The sequence below is a fragment of the Hemiscyllium ocellatum genome, chromosome 33 (assembly GCF_020745735.1).
Source record: "Hemiscyllium ocellatum isolate sHemOce1 chromosome 33, sHemOce1.pat.X.cur, whole genome shotgun sequence".
NCBI lineage: Eukaryota > Metazoa > Chordata > Chondrichthyes > Orectolobiformes > Hemiscylliidae > Hemiscyllium > Hemiscyllium ocellatum.
The window spans coordinates 16,608,195-16,625,290 of NC_083433.1; the positions used below are offsets into that span (position 1 = coordinate 16,608,195).

At 44.7% G+C, this 17,096-nt stretch overlaps 1 protein-coding gene across 4 annotated transcripts in view; it reads left to right on the top strand.

Annotated features, from left to right (window-relative positions):
- The window catches only part of LOC132831317 (interleukin-2 receptor subunit beta-like), a 117,131-nt gene that overhangs the window by 35,654 nt on the left and 64,381 nt on the right, over positions 1–17,096 (top strand). For all 4 annotated transcript variants that reach the window (XM_060849386.1, XM_060849390.1, XM_060849388.1 and 1 more), the window contains one exon: positions 2,853–2,972. The gene's annotated coding sequence lies outside the window, so the exon portion shown is untranslated. The remainder of the gene's footprint in view (positions 1–2,852; positions 2,973–17,096) is intronic.

Genomic DNA, 17,096 nt, shown 5'->3' on the forward strand with positions numbered 1-17,096 from the left:
TGACTAAAGAAGATCTTCTCAGATAGAAGAAGGCAGAGGTCTTCAAAGCCAGAAGTAGCTGCCACCTTCTCAAGGGGCAAGTAGGGATGGACAATAAATGCCGGTCCAGCCAGCCATGCCTACACCCCACGAGTGAATCGATAACAAAGAGCTGGGGCATGGAATGCACTGTCTGGAAATGTGGTGGAGGCAGATTCAATCGAAGAGAGCTTTGGATGATTATTTGGATAGAAATGGTGTCTAGGGATATCGGGAAACAGCAGGAGATTGGCACTCGAGGATAGAACCGGTTGAGGGCGATAGGACGAATGGCCTCCAACTGCACCATAATAATTCTGTGGTATGTTTAAAAGTAGAAGTATTTAACTGTAGCCTGAATGTCTTAAATAAAATGATCCACTCTTTCCTTGTTTATCATGTTGACAAGATCTTGAAAAAAAAAGCAAATATTTTAGCATCCAATTATGGCACTGGGTTACCTTGAAATCAGTTGCATTTGTTGCTGTGCAGTCAGCTATTGTGTGAATTTACAGGTTTATGTCCAGCTGATCAACCATTCCGGCCACAATAAAACCTCTCATCCTAACCCTGACGCCAACGGCCACCAACCCTGTCAATCTGATGCTCCAGAGCTTCCTTGACTTTGGGCTGGCAAACCATGAAGACGCCAAACTGGGGCCCTAAGTGGCTTGTTCACTGTCCCGCCCCCACCCTTCGGAAATGACACAGGTGTCTGAGTGGATAACTGAGAGAAAGGGAAAAAAAAACCCATCTCAAAAGTGAGACTTCTTAATCTTACATTGTCTCTCCTTGTTCTCGTCTCTCCCAGAAGAGCAAACATCCTCCCAAGTCCCCTCGGGATCTCAGATCTTTCAACAAGATCACCTCTCGTTCTTCTAAATACCAAAGAGTATAGGCCCAGCCAAACTTTCTAAGTCCTTGTTTCTAGATCTCAACTAAACTGTCATAGTCATTTTCAGTTTGAGGGAGATTGTGCAGTAGTGGTAACATCACTTAGTTAATAATTCAGATCCCAGCCTACACTCCAGGAATATGGGTTCAAATCCTGCTATGGCAGGAAATGGAATTTAAATTCAATTGATAACTTATACAGTTAATGGTAGGGCCCTGGGGCAGTGTTGCCAGACAAAGAGATCTAGGGTTTCAGGCTCCTTGGAGAGTGAATAAGATGTTTGGCACTTTTGCCTTCATTGGTCAAGTTGGGAGGTCAAGTTACAGCTGTACAGGACATTGGTGAGGCCACTTTTGGAATATTGTATTCAATTCTGGTCTTCTTAGGAAGAATGTTGTTAAACTTAAGAGGGTGCAGAAAAGATTTACAAGGATGTTGCCAGGACTCAAGAGCTTGAGTTGTAGAGAGAGGCTGAATAGGCTGGGTCCTTTTTCCCTGCAGCATAGGCTGAGGGATGACCTTACAGAGGTTTATAAAATCATGAGGGGCACGGATAGTGTAAGTATACAAAGTCTTTTTCCAAGGGTGGGAGGTGAGAGGGGAAAGATTGAAAAAGGACCTGAGGGGTAACTTTTTCACGCTCTGGGTAGTGTGTGTCTGGAATGAGCTGCCAGAGGAAGTGGTGGAGGCTGGTACAATTGCAACATTTAACAGGCATCTGGAAGGGTTTAAAGGAATATGGGCCAAATGCTGGCAAATGGGACTGGGTCAGACTGAGACACATTCAAGTTGGACCGAAGGGTCTGTTTCTGTGCTGTATGACTCCACATGGGTGGCACGGTGGTTAGCACTGCTGTCTCACAGCGCCTGAGACCCGGGTTCAATTCCCAACTCAGGCGACTGACTGTGTGGAGTTTGCACATTCTCCCCGTGTCTGCGTGGGTTTCCTCAGGGTGCTCCGGTTTCCTCCCACACTCCAAAGATGTGCGGGTCAGGTGAATTGGCCATGCTAAATTGCCCGTAGTGTTAGGTAAGGGGTAAATGTAGGGGTATGGGTGGGTTGCGCTTCGGCGGGTCAGTGTGGACTTGTTGGGCCAAAGGGCCTGTTTCCACACTGTAAGTAATCTAATCTTAAAAAAAACTCTGGAATATGAAGTGAATAATGTTACCATAAAACTGTCTGACATACAAAATCCTTTTGGTTCAGAAATGTTGAAAGAGATATCTGGTTTGGGCCACGCATGACCCCAAGTGGACAGCCAGTGTGATTGACTCCTAAATATCTATATGCCCTCTCCATATACTGCTGTGCTGTGTGATGATACTTTTGTGCAATAATTCAACACAAGCAATGTGAATTACTCTTCGATTTGTTTAAAGGGAAGTATTCATGTCAAAATTGACAAAGAATAAACCTGAAAAATGTGTTGCTGGAAAAGCGCAGCAGGTCAGGCAGCATCCAAGGAGCAGGAGAATCGACGTTTCGGGCATGAGCCCTTCAAAGGCCTGCTGCGCTTTTCCAGCAGCACATTTTCAGCTCTGATCTCCAACATCTGCAGTCCTCACTTTCTCCTAGAAGATTTTAACCTACTGCGAATCGTCTTGCAAGGATGCCTTTCTTGAAGAAGCTCTCTTCCTCCCTCTACAGGAGGGCTCATGCCCGAAACGTCGATTCTCCTGCTCCTTGGATGCTGCCTGACCTGCTGCGCTTTTCCTGCAACACATTTTTCAGCTCTGATCTCCAGCATCTGCAGTCCTCAGTTTCTCCTAAAGAATAAACCTTCCAGCTTATGAGCGAATTTGGCGTTATCAATCTTTGTTATCAGTCTCGATACAAACCAACATTTCAATACGGAGGTATCAGATAAGGTTAAGTATTTTTATCAGCTTACCCTATATGAGAGATACAGTCTTTCATCTCTTGTCCTTTCTATTCTAGGTTCATATGTAACACAGAAGAGCGCCAGACATAACCAGTGTCTCGACATTGCTACCTACTCACTTCAAAACAGTGTGGCTACATCTTTTTTAAATTAACCCCATACACTGCAAACCAGAGGTAGGTCCAACTTGAGCACAGGTTCAGTGATAGAGGATGTTGTGCCACTAATCAAACAATGAAAAGTAAAAGGATGATAAATTGTGTTCAAATATATATTGCTCCCGGTTTTGGGAAGGCCGTCAGAGGGAAACCAAGTTTTACAGGCATGAAAATCAGTTTTTACACTCGATGCAACACCTGACTTTGCAGATGCACTTTGCTCAATTAGAAATGGCCCCGAAACAGGTCATTCGGCCCAACCAGTGCATGCTTCTCTCAATCTCTCCCTTCCTTTTATCCTTTATTCCTGATGAAGGGCTTATGCTCGAAACGTTGAATTCTCTATTCCTGAGATGCTGCCTAACCTGCTGTGCTTTGACCAGCAACACATTTGCAGCTAAAAGTATCACCGTCAATATCCATTCCCTTCAGCTGTTTGGCCTCCAGTGGACTGCATCTTTACTGTATGCTTTAATGGGTCCCACATTCTAACCTGGTCTAATCTGTTGAGCTGCAAATTCACTTTTGAATTTGCCATTGGATTTCTCAGTGATTATCCCAATATTGATGACCTTACCCACATGAGGAAGCGTTCTGTCTGTATGTGCTTGATCAAAAATCATTTTAAAATATCTCTACTCGGTGAGTCCCACCCTCCCACCCCATCTTTTTTTATAAAGAGAGGCAAGAAACAGGCTGTCAATACTTTCCTGATATGGATCCCCAACCATTCTGACCCATTTCTAATAAATTTGTGCATTTCTCTGGTAGTCTCCATATCTTTTCCCTTTAATAACTCACCACCTTCATCCACCTATTGTTTTCTCAGCTACCTTCCCCCCAAACCCACCCCACTTCCATTTACATCTCCGCCCCGTTCTTGATGAAGGACTTATGTCAGAAACATTGATTCTCCTGCAACTCGGATGCTGCCTGACCTGCTGCGCTTTTCCAGCATCACACTCTCAACTCTGATCTCCAGCATTCTGCAGTCCTCACTTTCTCCTACTTTTCCAAACCAGCTACAAGACAAGCTCAGCATACTCTCCATGTTCCTCATTGCTAGTCATAGGGTTATAGAGGCCTACGACACTGAAACAGTCCAACTCGTCCATGCTGACCAGATATCCTAATCCATCTACTCCCATTTGCCAGCATTTGGCCCATATCCTTCTAAACCCTTCCTATTCATGTACCATTTTAAATGTTGTAATTGTATCAGCCTCCACCGCTTCCTCTGGCCATTCACACGCCACTCTCTGCATGAAAACTTTGCCCCTTTGATCTCTTTCAAGTCTTTCCTCTCTCACCCTAAAGCCATGTCCTCGGCACTTGAGGAGACAAGTCCTAGTGTTTCAGTCTCCCCTCATATTGGCTTATTAACCTGTGTTTGAGTTGATGGCTTGTGTCAATTAAAAAAACAGACAGATCCAATGGGTGATGGCAGCAACACAAACTTGTGGGAACTTGTGAACAAAACACAGAAAGCTAGTGCCTAGGGTGCAGGTTATTTCAAGGGAGTTGGAGTATAAGAGGAGGGAAATCTTACTGAAACCATACTGGTGGAAACACATCTGGAGGACTGTGAGTAGTTTTGGTCCCCTAATTTAAAGAAAGATATCATTTAATTGGAGGCAGCTCAGAGAAGATTCACTAGGGTGATCAGATTCCCCTACAGTATAGAAACAGGCCCTTCAGCCCAACCCGACCCTCCAAAGAGTAACCCACCCAGACCCACCCCCCAAGCCTATGTTTACCCCAACTAACACACCTATTCATGGCCAATTCACCCAACCTGCACATCTTGGGACTGTGTGAGGAAACCCACAAGGACAAGGGAGAGTGTGCAAACTCCACACAGACAGTCACCCGAGGCAGGAATCGAACCCGGGTCCCTGGCGCTGAGCGGCAGCAGTGCTAACCATTGAACCACCGTGCCAACCCTTTTTCACCATAATGATTAGATGATTAGATTCCCTACAGTATGGAAAAAAGGCCCTTCAGCCCAATTAGTCCACTATTCTCTGGTATAGAGGGATTGTCAAATGAGTAAAGGCTAAACAAATTGAGACTCCACTCACCGGAGTTTAGAAGAAAGAGAGGTGACCACATTGAATTACATAGGATTCTGAAAGGGCCTATCAGGGTGAGAGGATTTTTTTCCCTTCATGGGAGAATCTAGGACCAGGAGGCACAATCTCAGAATAAAGGGACACCCATTTCAGACTGAGATAAGGAGGTATTTCTTCTCTCAGAGGGTTTGAGACTTTGGAACACCTTCCCACAGAGAGCTGTGGGGGCAAAGCCCTCGTGGCTGAGATCGATTCTTGATCAGTCGGGGAATCAAGATTTTGGGGAGAGGGCAGGAAAATGGACATGAGGACTGTTGGATCAACCTATTGAATGATGGCACAGGCTCGAGGGGCCGAATGACCTACTCCTGTTCTTATTTCTGATCCTTTTATCATCTTTCAAACTTTATTTAGAGCAGCCTTTAATATTCTGCATTCAGGGGTGTAGGGAGTTGAGATATACGTGGGTGTATTTTAACTTTACAGCAGCCACACATTATTTTCAGAACTTCTTTGCATAGTCCCACTGTCCCATTCGCTCGCCGCACTTTTCGTAAGCAAATAATATTTTTGGAAAATAATTTATTGACGTTGCAGTAAGATAACCTCCAGTCTAACCATGGAATAGAAGTAGTGTCGAGGTCACATTGCTGTTGAGAATTGCTATTTTGGTTTTACTTCTGTCATTGGTTCCCTGCTGCTTCTCGGTTTTAGTGAGGTTTGATTTCACTTACGTTTTATGACGTTTGAATATTGTTTCAATTCTGTAACTTTCTGGGAGTTCGTGCAGAAATGACTAATAAGACAAGCTGCCTATGGTGATACAACATCTGAGGTTAGTTCCGTGACTGCACACAGACTCTCTGTTTCCCTCTCCCCAGATGCTGCCTGACCTGCTGACAAATAGTCCCCTTTCTGGTTTCATTGCAGACTTGCAGCATCCACAGAACTTTATTTCTGTGCTAGTGCACTAATACTCCTCCTCGATAAGCAGAAAAAACTGAAAGAACACAAAAGCCTATTGCCATATAACAGGGTAGGAACAAATTACAGCAGCTGCTGGAATCGGTACTGAAAACAATAAATGGTGGAGTTCACAGTGGATTTTGGATTAGTGGTGCTAGAAGAGCACAGCAGTTCAGGCAGCATCATAGGAGCAGCGAAATCGACGTTTCGGGCAAAAGCCCTTCATCAGGAACAAAGACAGAGAGCCTGAAGCGTGGAGAGATAAGCTAGAGGTGGTGGTGGTGGGGAGAAAGTAGCATAGAGTTAAATAGGTGAGTGGGGGAGGGGATGAAGGTGATAGGTCAGGGAGGAGGGTGGAGAGGATAGGTGGAAAAGAAGATAGACAGGTAGGACAGGTCATGGGGACAATGCTGAGCTGGAAGTTTGAAACTAGGGTGAGGTGGGGGAAGGGGAAATGAGGAAACTGCTGAAGTCCACACTGATGCCCTGGGTGTTCCAAGGCAGAAGATGAGGCATTCTTCCTCCAGGTGTCTGGTGGTGAGGGAGCGGCGGTGAAGGAGTCCCAGGACCTCCATGTCCTCGGCAGAGTGGGAGGGGGAGTTGAAGTGTTGGGCCACAGGGCGGTGTGGTTGATTGGTGTGGGTGCACTGGAGATGTTCCCTAAAGCACTCTGCTGGGAGACATCCAACCTGATCAGGTAGCATCCATGGAGAGAGAGCAAGCTAACGGTTCAAGTCCAGGTGACTCATCATTAGCTTGATAGACTCAAAACCTGAGCTTGCTGTCTCTCCATAGATGCTACCTGACCCATCCTGATCTTGTAGAGTCATTGAGTCATAGAGATGCACAGTACATAAACAGACCCTTTGGTCCAACTCATCCATGCTGACTAGATATCCTAAATAAATCTAGTCTCATTTGCCTCTGTGTGAAAACATTGCCCCTTTACTGCATTTTATATCATTCCCCTCTCACCTTAAACCTATGTCCTCTATTTTGGACTCCCCTACCAGGGGAAAAGACCCAGTCTATCCACCCTACCCATGCCCCTTGATGTTTGTTTTCTGCCATCGTTTATTTTTAAGTAGATTAGATTAGATTAGACTTACAGTGTGGAAACAGGCCCTTCGGCCCAACAAGTCCACACCGACCTGCCGAAACGCAACCCACCCATACCCCTACATTTACCCCTTACCTAACACTACGGACAATTTAGCATGGCTAATTCACCTGACCCGCACATCTTTGGACTGTGGGAGGAAACCGGAGCACCCAGAGGAAACCCACGCAGACATGGGGAGAACGTGCAAACTCCACCCAGTCAGTCGCCTGAGTCGGGAATTGAACCCGGGTCTCAGGCGCTGTGAGGCAGCAGTGCTAACCACCGTGCCGCCCATGAAATGGCAGTGGTGGGATAAAATACATCTTCGAATTAACCACTGCAAAAACGCAACTGCACAGGTAGGATTTGGACCCATGTGTCCTGGCTTAGAGGTAGAGACACTACCATTGCGCTACAGGCTAAACACACAAGGCTACTTGGTTACCCCTAAAAGTGTCTCAATTGGCTTGCTGCATTGCAATTGGGAAGGAACAAAGCAGAGAGTCAAAGCTTCACATAGCAGCGTGTTATCATGTAATCCATGAGGGCAAAGGCTTTCTGTGCAGCTCTGTTTGCAACAGCGACGTTACACATTTAGAAGCTCTCTGAGACGCCATGGCAGGATGGCATCTGTTTGATACACAATGCGTGGGCTTGATTCTCTGTACTCAACGCATCCTTTCATAAAAATCAGCCTGCGATCTCTTTCTTGTGTAGCTCGCTCGAGGTTGCAAAAACTGTTTCTTGTGCAACAGAAAAAGGCGAAACTGTTTACCAACAGGGCCAATGTGGGACGGTGCGGGGCCAATAACCATTGACACCACTTCGACCCCGAGCAGCTCTCTGCCAGCAAAAACTAACCTGGAATGGAGGCTCTCAACCTTATTCAAACACTTTAAACTGAAATGCAAACTAGGCAAGGGAGATCCAAAAGCAACTTTTTCTTCACACAGCAATATTTAGAGGATGGAATGCATTGATTGGAAATGTGATGGAGACAAGTTCAGTTGAGACATTTAAGACGGCTTGGGATAGTAATTTGGGTAGTAGCGGTGGGCAGGGATGTGGCCATAAGGCAGGAGATTGGCACACAGGAATAGAACTATTGCAGGCACGATGGGTCAAATGGCCTCCTTCTATACTGTAAGAATTCTGTCATTCTGTGACGAAGATGCTGCAGAATGCCGAACTCAAACATTTGGGATTGCTTTCGATTGTGGTTTTAAGCCACGTTTGGCATTTAACAGGGCAGCAATAAATAGGAACCAATATTTATTTCTGTTACTGAAACTTCTGTAAGGTGGTGCTTTATCCCCACCTGCTTATGAGAAATCCCAAAGCCTACCGGACCGATTTCACGTAAACCCGGTGCACAGTCCGTGCAAAGGCTAATTTGTTTTGGGAAAAGATCCTGGCATTTTTTAAATGGGAAAGAGGGCGATTTGGGGTTTTGCTTTCAGAATGCTGAAGGATATTTCATTTAGAATCTTGTGGATTGTCAGAGAGTGGCAGCAGGGCAATTTGTCATGGCAACCAAAGCGTGCGCTAAGTTTTCAAGTCAGGTTGTTGGATGGGAATGGGTCTAAACCCTCATCGGTGAGATGGACGCTCTTAATAAGAAAGAAACTCCCTTTTCAGCTTTGTATTGGATTCAGACCATTAATCAGACAGGGTAAATTCTCGAGGTAGAGCTGAATCATTGTAATAGCAGCATGTTAGTGCTGCCTGGGGAGACTTACACTGAGGAGAAAGTGAGGACTGCAGATGCTGGAGTTCAGAGCTGAAAATGTTTTGCTGGAAAAGGGCAGCAGGTCAGGCAGCATCCAAGGAACAGGAGAGTCAATGATTCGGGCATGAGCCCTTCTTCAGGAATGAGGAAAGTGTGTCCAGCAGGCTAAGATAAAAGGTAGGGAGGAGGGACTTGGGGGAGGGGCGTTGGAAATGCAATAGGTGGAAGGAGGTCAAGGTGAGGGTGATAGGCCGGACTGGGGGTGGGGGCGGAGAGGTCAGGAAGAAGATTGCAGGTTAGGAAAGCGGTGCTGAGTTCGAGGGATTAGACTGAGACAAGGTGGGGGGAGGGGAAATGAGGAAACTGGAGACATACACTGAACTGAGTGCCCTCTCCACTTCACATCACTTCACCACTGGTGGTCATACTTTAGCTGCTTGGGCCCGAATAGCATTGGAAACCTTCTCCCAAATCTCCTACCTCTCTCCCTGCCTTTCTCATCAGTACCAGAGGCTGAGGGGTGACCCTAACGAGATTTATAAAAATCACGAGGGGCAAGGATAGGGTAAATAATTAAGGATGGGGAAGTCCAAAATAGAGGGCACAGGTTTTAAGGTGAGAGGGGAAACGTTTAAAATGGACCGAGGGGGGAGCTTTTTCACACAGAGGGTGGTGCGTGTATAGAATGAGCTGCCAGAGGAAATGGTGGAGATGTGTTGCTGGAAAAGTGCAGCAGGTCAGGCAGCATCCAAGGAACAGGAAATTCGATGTTTCAGGCATAAGCCCTTCATTCCTGATGAAGGGCTTATGCCCGAAACGTCGAATTTCCTGTTCCTTGGATGCTGCCTGACCTGCTGCGCTTTTCCAGCAACACATTTTCAGAGGAAATGGTGGAGGCTGGTACAATTACAACATTTAAAAGGCATCTGGATGGGTATATGAATAGGAAGGGTTTAGAGGGATATGGGCCAGTCTTGACAAATGGAATTAGATTAGTTTCGGATATATGGTCGGCGTGGACGAGTTGGGCCAAAGGGCCTGTTTCTGTTCTGTACAGCTCTATGACTCCCTCTTCAACACAGACTTTGATCGCCGGTCTACTGATGTGTCTAATAACATTCCTGTGCAGCACCATAAGACTTTTTACTGTGTCAAAGGTGCTACATAAATGCAAGTCATTTTGATACGTGTTTTAATTATTTGAAGAAGTGAGAGAACAATATGTCCTCTGGTGGGATAAGCAAGTACGAATACTCAGACCCATTGGATTGACCCGAAACTGAGAGTTATTAGTCAGTTGGTACCGAAGGTTTTGGTTTATCAGAGATGATTGTACGTTCTGTGGTTGCTCACACTCCAAGCAACAAAAAAAAATTCAACTCAGTTCACACTCTGCGGTTGGGAAAACAAATTTACATACTGCAGATCTGTAGTTGCAGCTAGGTGCTCGTGGTTCACCAGAGTTTGTTTGTTAACACCTAGCTATTTATTTCTCTGTTTGCTGCTGTGATATCCTGTCCATTTGTCCATCTCCCGGGGGTGATGCGTGTGTGGCTGTCACGGCACACCAGCTGCCTTTTTTCATTGGCTTCCAATTACAATGTTGAATACTTTCATGCGACGTACTCAGTCACACATAGTGACCTCCAGAATTGTCCTGAAGTTATTGCCCAGGACGCTGCTGTGAGCAATAGTTCAGACAGCAGGCCATAGGGGAATGACGATGTAGGATTGGCCTCTCCTGCCCCTCCTCAACGAATTGACATTAAAAGTAACCCACGTTACTTTCCTTTCAGTTTATTTGAATTCTATTTGTTTGTCAGAGAGTACAGCAGAGGGCAGTTTGCCACCACTGTCTGAAGGGAAACTAGGGATGGGCAATAAATGCTGGGCTGGCCAGCGACACCCACATCCATGAGAATTGAAGGCTCAGGGATTACACCCTTGCCCTGTCTTAGAAAATTCAAGTCCTGCTTGAAAGGCTGAAGTATAAAATCAAGGCTGACACATGCTCTGCATCACTGGGAGAATGCTGCATTACAACCATAGCACCATAGGAATGATACACCATTTGGCCCATCTTGTCCATGCTGACCCAATGGCCTAGTGGGATTATCTCCAGACATGCTGGGGACCTGGATTCAAATCCTGCCTCAGCAGATGGCGGAATTTGAACTCAATAAAAATCTGTAAATAAGAGTCTTAATGATGACGATGAGGTAAAACCCGTCTGGTTCTCTTGAGGGAAAGGAATTTGCCATCTTTACCTGGTCTGGCTAAGATGTGACTCCAAACCCACAGCAATGTCATTGACTCTTAACTGTCCTCTGGGCAACTAGAGATGGGTAATAAATGCTGTCCAAGCCAGTAATGCCCACACACTGAATGAATATAAACAAAATACCCAGATGTCCTTTCTAATCCCATCCTCCTGCACACGGCCTATAGCCCTGCAGCTTACGTATTTGAGGTGCAGATGCAGGTACTTTTTATGAGTTTAGGTCTCTGACTCCACCACCAACTCAGCCAGCAAATTCCAGACACTTACCACCATCTGCTTAAAAAGATTTATACTCCCGTCTCCTCTAATCCTTTTGCCGCTTAGCTGGAATCTGTGACCCCTGGTTTTGACCTGTCTCTCAAGGGAAACAGATTCCTCCTGTCTACCCTCTCTCTACCCTTCACAATTTTGTATACGCCAGCCATGTCACCCTTCAGCTTTCTATGTTCCTAGAGAAACAATCCCAGCTTCTCCAATCTCTATTCATAGCTACAAATCTCCAGCTCCAGCTACATTCTAGTGAATCTTCTCTGCACTTTTTCCAGTTACGTTCTTCCTGTTATGTGTTGATCAGAACTGCGCACCGTACTCCAGTTGTGGCCTCACCAGTGTCCTATAGAGTTTCGTCATTATATCCCTACTTTTGTATTCTACCAATGTAAGAGGGAATTCTATGCCTTCTTTACAACCTTATCAAGTCACAGAGATGTACAGCACGGAAACAGACCCCATGGTCGAACTCGTCCATACCAACCAGATATTCAAAGTTCATCTAGTCCCATTTGCCAGCTTGTGGCCCATATCCCTTTAAACCTTTCCTATTCATATACCCATCCAGATACATTTTAAATGTCGCTATTTTATCAGCCTTCACCACTTCCTCTGGCAGCTCATTCCATACACGCACCACCCTCTGCGTGAAAAAATTGCCCCTCGGGCCCCTTTTAAATCTTTCCCCTCTCACTGTAAACCTATGCCCTCTTGTTTTGGACAGCCCCGTCCCGGAGAAAAGACTTTGGTTATTCATCCTATCCATGCCCCTCATGATTTTATAAACCTCTGTAAGGTCACCCCTCGGCCTCCAATGCTCTTACTGTTACCTTTAGGGACCTGGGCACTTGCATGCCAAGATACTTCACTTCATCTACCCCTCTCAGTAGATTCCTGCTTATTGTGTGTGTCAAACTTTTACAGTTTGACCTCGCTAATTGTTGAGAGTGCTGTCCTGTAAGTGAGATGCTAAACCAGTCTGCCTCCTCCTGTGGATATAAAAATTCTCACAGCAGGATATTGATGAAGAGCTGACAGGTTTACACAGGGTGATATCTGACCGGTGCTTATCAGGCAACCAAAACCTGATCATTATCATTTGCAGCACTGTGCAGTGCACAAATTGGTTGCAACGTTTCAAATGTCCTCCTCTGACTGTTAACCACGTTAGATTACCTTAGGTTCACGGAAGGTGCTATGTGAATGCAGATCTCCCATCGATCTCAGCTGAGGCAACAGCAGAGACATTGAAATAGTGCCAGTCTTAATTATTATTAATTTTTTCACACAGAGGGTGGTGAGTGTCTGGAACATGGTGGAGGCGAGATACACAATTTTGTCATTTAAGGAACATTTGGGCAGATGGGATGGGATAGGTAATGGAGGGATGTGGGTAATGGAGGGATGTGGGTAATGGAGGGATGTGGACCAAATGAGACCAGTTTAAATTGTGAAACTGGTCAGCATAGGCTAGTTGGACTGAAGGGCCTGTTTTCATGCTGTGGATCTTTATTACTCTAAGCAGTACCACTGAAGACAGAAATTACTGGAAAAGCTCAGCAGGTCTGGCAGCATTTGTGAAGAGAAATCAAAGTTAAGTCGAGTGACCCTTTCTTAGAGGATCCGAAACGTTAACTCTGATTTCTCTCTCCCCAGATGCTGCCAGAGCTGCTGAGCTTTTCCAGCAATTTCTGCTTTGGCTTCTCAACTGAAGATGTTACCTGACCAACGCTTTTAATTACTTTGTAGGGATCACCGAGAAGAGGGTTCAGGAGAGATTTACCAGGAAGTTGCCAGGACAGGAAGGTTTGAGTTATAAGTAGAGGCTGGATAGGCTGGGACTTTTTCCTTGGAGCGTAGGAGGTTGAGGGGTGACCTTACTGAGGTTTATAAAATCATGAGAGGCATGGATAAGGTGAAAACAAAGAGTAGAGGAGTTCAAAACAAGGGGGCATGTTTTTAAGGTGAGGAGAAAGATTTTAAAAAGAAATGAGGGGCATCTTTTCCACACAGAGGGTAGTGCATGTGTGGAACGAGCTGCCAGAGTAAGTGGTAGATGCAGGTACAGTTACAACATTTCAAAGAGATTTGGATAGGTACACGGACAGGAAAGGTTTAGAGCGATATGGGCTAAACACAGACTAATGGGACTAGTTTAGTTTGGGAAATTTGGTTGACATGGACGAGTTGGGCTGAAGGGTCTGTTTCTGCACTGTATGACTCTATGACTGAAAAAGTGTCTAACATACTCTAACACTGAAGAATCATTTTTCTGCATTAACAACTTATCTCAGATCATTTTTGATGGACGTCTTATTTCATGGCCATAAACTAATTCAGTGGCCTGAAGCCAGTAGATTCATTTGAAGAATCTCTGGTGACAACTAAGAGAAAATCTAATCCTTTGTCCCAATCCTTTGGACACTCATAACAATCAGCTTTGATCATTATTTTGAGAATTTGGTGTGACCTCTCCAGGGCACTGCAGATGGTACACCATCAATTTCAATTGTTAATCCACAGTTATTAATACCTTGAAAATGTTTGGACATAAAGCTTGATCCTTGATCAAACTGTACTTTCATTAGGAGGGAGAAATCGTTTTTTCCCACCAGTTCTGTTGCTTTGATTGTTCGAAAGGGAGTAGCCTGTGGTAATGGAGTAGTCAGATATATCCATAGTGGTAAAGGTATATTTCATTTCTGGCTTTCATTTTAGATTATGGTCCTACACAATCCAATCATATAGGACCGAATAGGTCCTCAAAACCCTGCCAGAGGAATTAAGGGTGCTGGTTTGATCACATAATGAGATATACCTACCAACTGACAACTACGACACATTTTACAAAACTGCCCCACAGCTTTATGCAAGTTTGGCTGGGTAAAGTACTTGCTTATGGATGTCTGAGTTTCCAAATCCCCATGAGTTCTGCCAAGGGAGTCTCATGGGCTACCTACAACACCTCCCTGTGAGAGCTGGGTTGGGTGCTGGCAGGTGGGTTGGGATATCTAGTCGGCATGAACGAGTTGTACGTCTCTATGACTCTATGATCCTTCTTCATCTGTGGGTGTATGAGGCGGGTCTCCACTTCCTCATCAGGACTCCATTCTTAATAGCACTCCAGAAAACCTTTGGACTCTACCTCATTATGAGAGGATGGGGCCAATTTATGTAATTCAGGATCCGCTTTCTGTGCTGTAATTACAGTCATCTTCACTAAACAGTCCACCTGAATTATCCTCCTCTTTCAGGGGAGTTTACAGTGCCCTACCATTTGCTTGTGGTGTCACATCAACCCTTGTGGATGAACTGTTTTAACCATTGCCCTGGTTATCACACACAAAGGACAGATACCAGGAGATTGTTTTTGCAACTGTTCTGTTTCTTGGATCCCTTGCGGGTAGTCTGTAATTATCACTGGAGCAAATATCTTTAGTCTAGTAAAATCATTACCCAGAAAAAAATCCACTGCCTCAGCACATAATGTTTTTACCTCTCTGACAATTATTTCTCCTGATAACAAATCACATTCTAATTATGCTTTATATCATGGAGAATACGTTCCCAAACAACCCCTCTTGTTAATACTTCAACTCCTATGGAAGGGAAAATCAATTATTTTCTCCAGTGATGTGTTTCCCTTGTATATCTCAGTATACTTATGGGTTTGGCTGCCTCACCAGAAGTAAAAGGAGTCACCAGTTTTTTTGACAAAAATCCTGCATACCTCGCACCTACTTTCACTTAGGATAGAATTCAACTCTGGCCTTTACATAGGGCTACAACCTGGTCCATGGGATTAGCTCTCTTTGTTCTCTTCTCCGACTCATTTTTACTAAGTCCTTTTAGTCCCCAGGGTCCGCCTGACAACTTTCAGAATTCCAAACGCACATGGGCCCAACTTATTCCAATAGAAACATTTATACTTACCATCTTCACCTCCACCCTCAGCAGTTTGCTTCTTCATAATGGGAGGAATTCCTGGGATATTACCTACTGTCCAAGTCCTATCATGGCTACCTGCCTTTATAGACTCCCTATGGTATGGAAACAGGCCCTTCAGCCCAACAAGTCCATACCAACCCTCCAAAAAGTAACCCATCCATCCCTGACTAGTGCACCTAACACTATGGACAATTTAGTATGGCCAATTCACCTGATCTTTGGATCATGGGAGGAAACCAAAGCAGAGAATGTGCAAACCCTACACAGACCGTCACCCTGGGTGGGAATTGAACCTGGGTCGCTGGCACTGTGAGACAGCAGTGCTAACCATTGAACCACCTAACCAAGTAGAAGAAAGCCCAGAACCAGACCCTTTGATCCAACTTGTCCATGCTGAAATTATATCCTAACCATTTGCAGCTCATTCCATACCCATACCACCCTCTGTGTGAAAACATTATCCCCTAGATCCCATTTAAATCTTTCCCCTCTCACCTTAATCCTATGCCCTCTAATTTTGGATTCCCCAACCCTAGGAAAAAAAGACTTTGTCTAATTACTCTATCCATGCTCCTCATGATTTTATAAACCTCCATAAGGGAACCTCCCAGACTCCGACACTTCAGGGAAAACAGCCCCAGCCTGTTCAGCCTCTCCCTGTAGCTCAAACCTCCAACCCTGGCAACATTCTTATAAATGTTTTCTGAACCCTTTCAATTTAACAAAAACCTTCCTATAGCAGGGAGGCCAGAATTGAATGTAGTATTTCAGAAGTGGCCAAACCAATGTCCTGTACCGGCCGCAACATGACATCCCAATTTCTATACTGAATACACTAACCATTAAAGGCAAGCATACCAAATGCCTTTCATTCATTTCCCACTTTTTCCTTTTAGACCATGAAACATAGCAGCAGAATTAGGACATTCGGCCCATTGAGTCTGCTCTGCCATTTGATCATGGGAGATATGCCTTCTCCCTATAACCTTTGATCCCATTACTAATCAAGAATCTCTCTCAAATTTCTGTGGGAGTGACAGAAAAGGTGTTCATAATCAACAGTCATTCTAGCTGCTTGCCTTGCTCTTGCTACTCTTTGGTCTTTCATATGGCTTCTGATTATAGAAAGCAAAAAAGTTTTTATTCTTCCAGACTTGCCAGAACCAATTCACAGGAACTGGCCTAATTAAAATCTTTGCTATCAATTTAATCATTCAGAGGGTGGTGGACATTTAGAACGTGTTGCCAGCAGAGGTGGTATAAGCAGACATGGTAGATTCATTTGTAGGTGGGGAATAGAGGGATGCAAATGCTTAGGAATTGACCGACAGGTTTAGATAGTACATTTTGATTGGCTCAGGCTTGAAGGGTTGAAGGGCTTGTTCCTAGGCTGTAAATTTTCTTTGTTCGTTGTTCTTTGTTCTCTTCCCAGTTTTGCATATAGTGTCATAGAGTTATACAGCACAGAAACAGACCCTCTGGTCCAACCAGTCCATACCAAACATAATCCCAAACTAAACTAGTCCCACCTGACTGTTCATGGCCCACATCCCTCTAAACATTTCCTATTTTTGCACTTATCCAAATGTTTTTAAATGTTGTAATTGTACCCACATCCACCACTTCCTCAGAGAGTTCATTCCACACGAACCATCCTCTATTTAAAAAAAATTTCTCCGTGTGTCTTTTTTTAAATCTCTCTCCTCTCACCTTAAAATATGCCCTCTTGTCTTGAAATCCCCCATACTAGGAAAAGTCAACAGCCATTAACTCT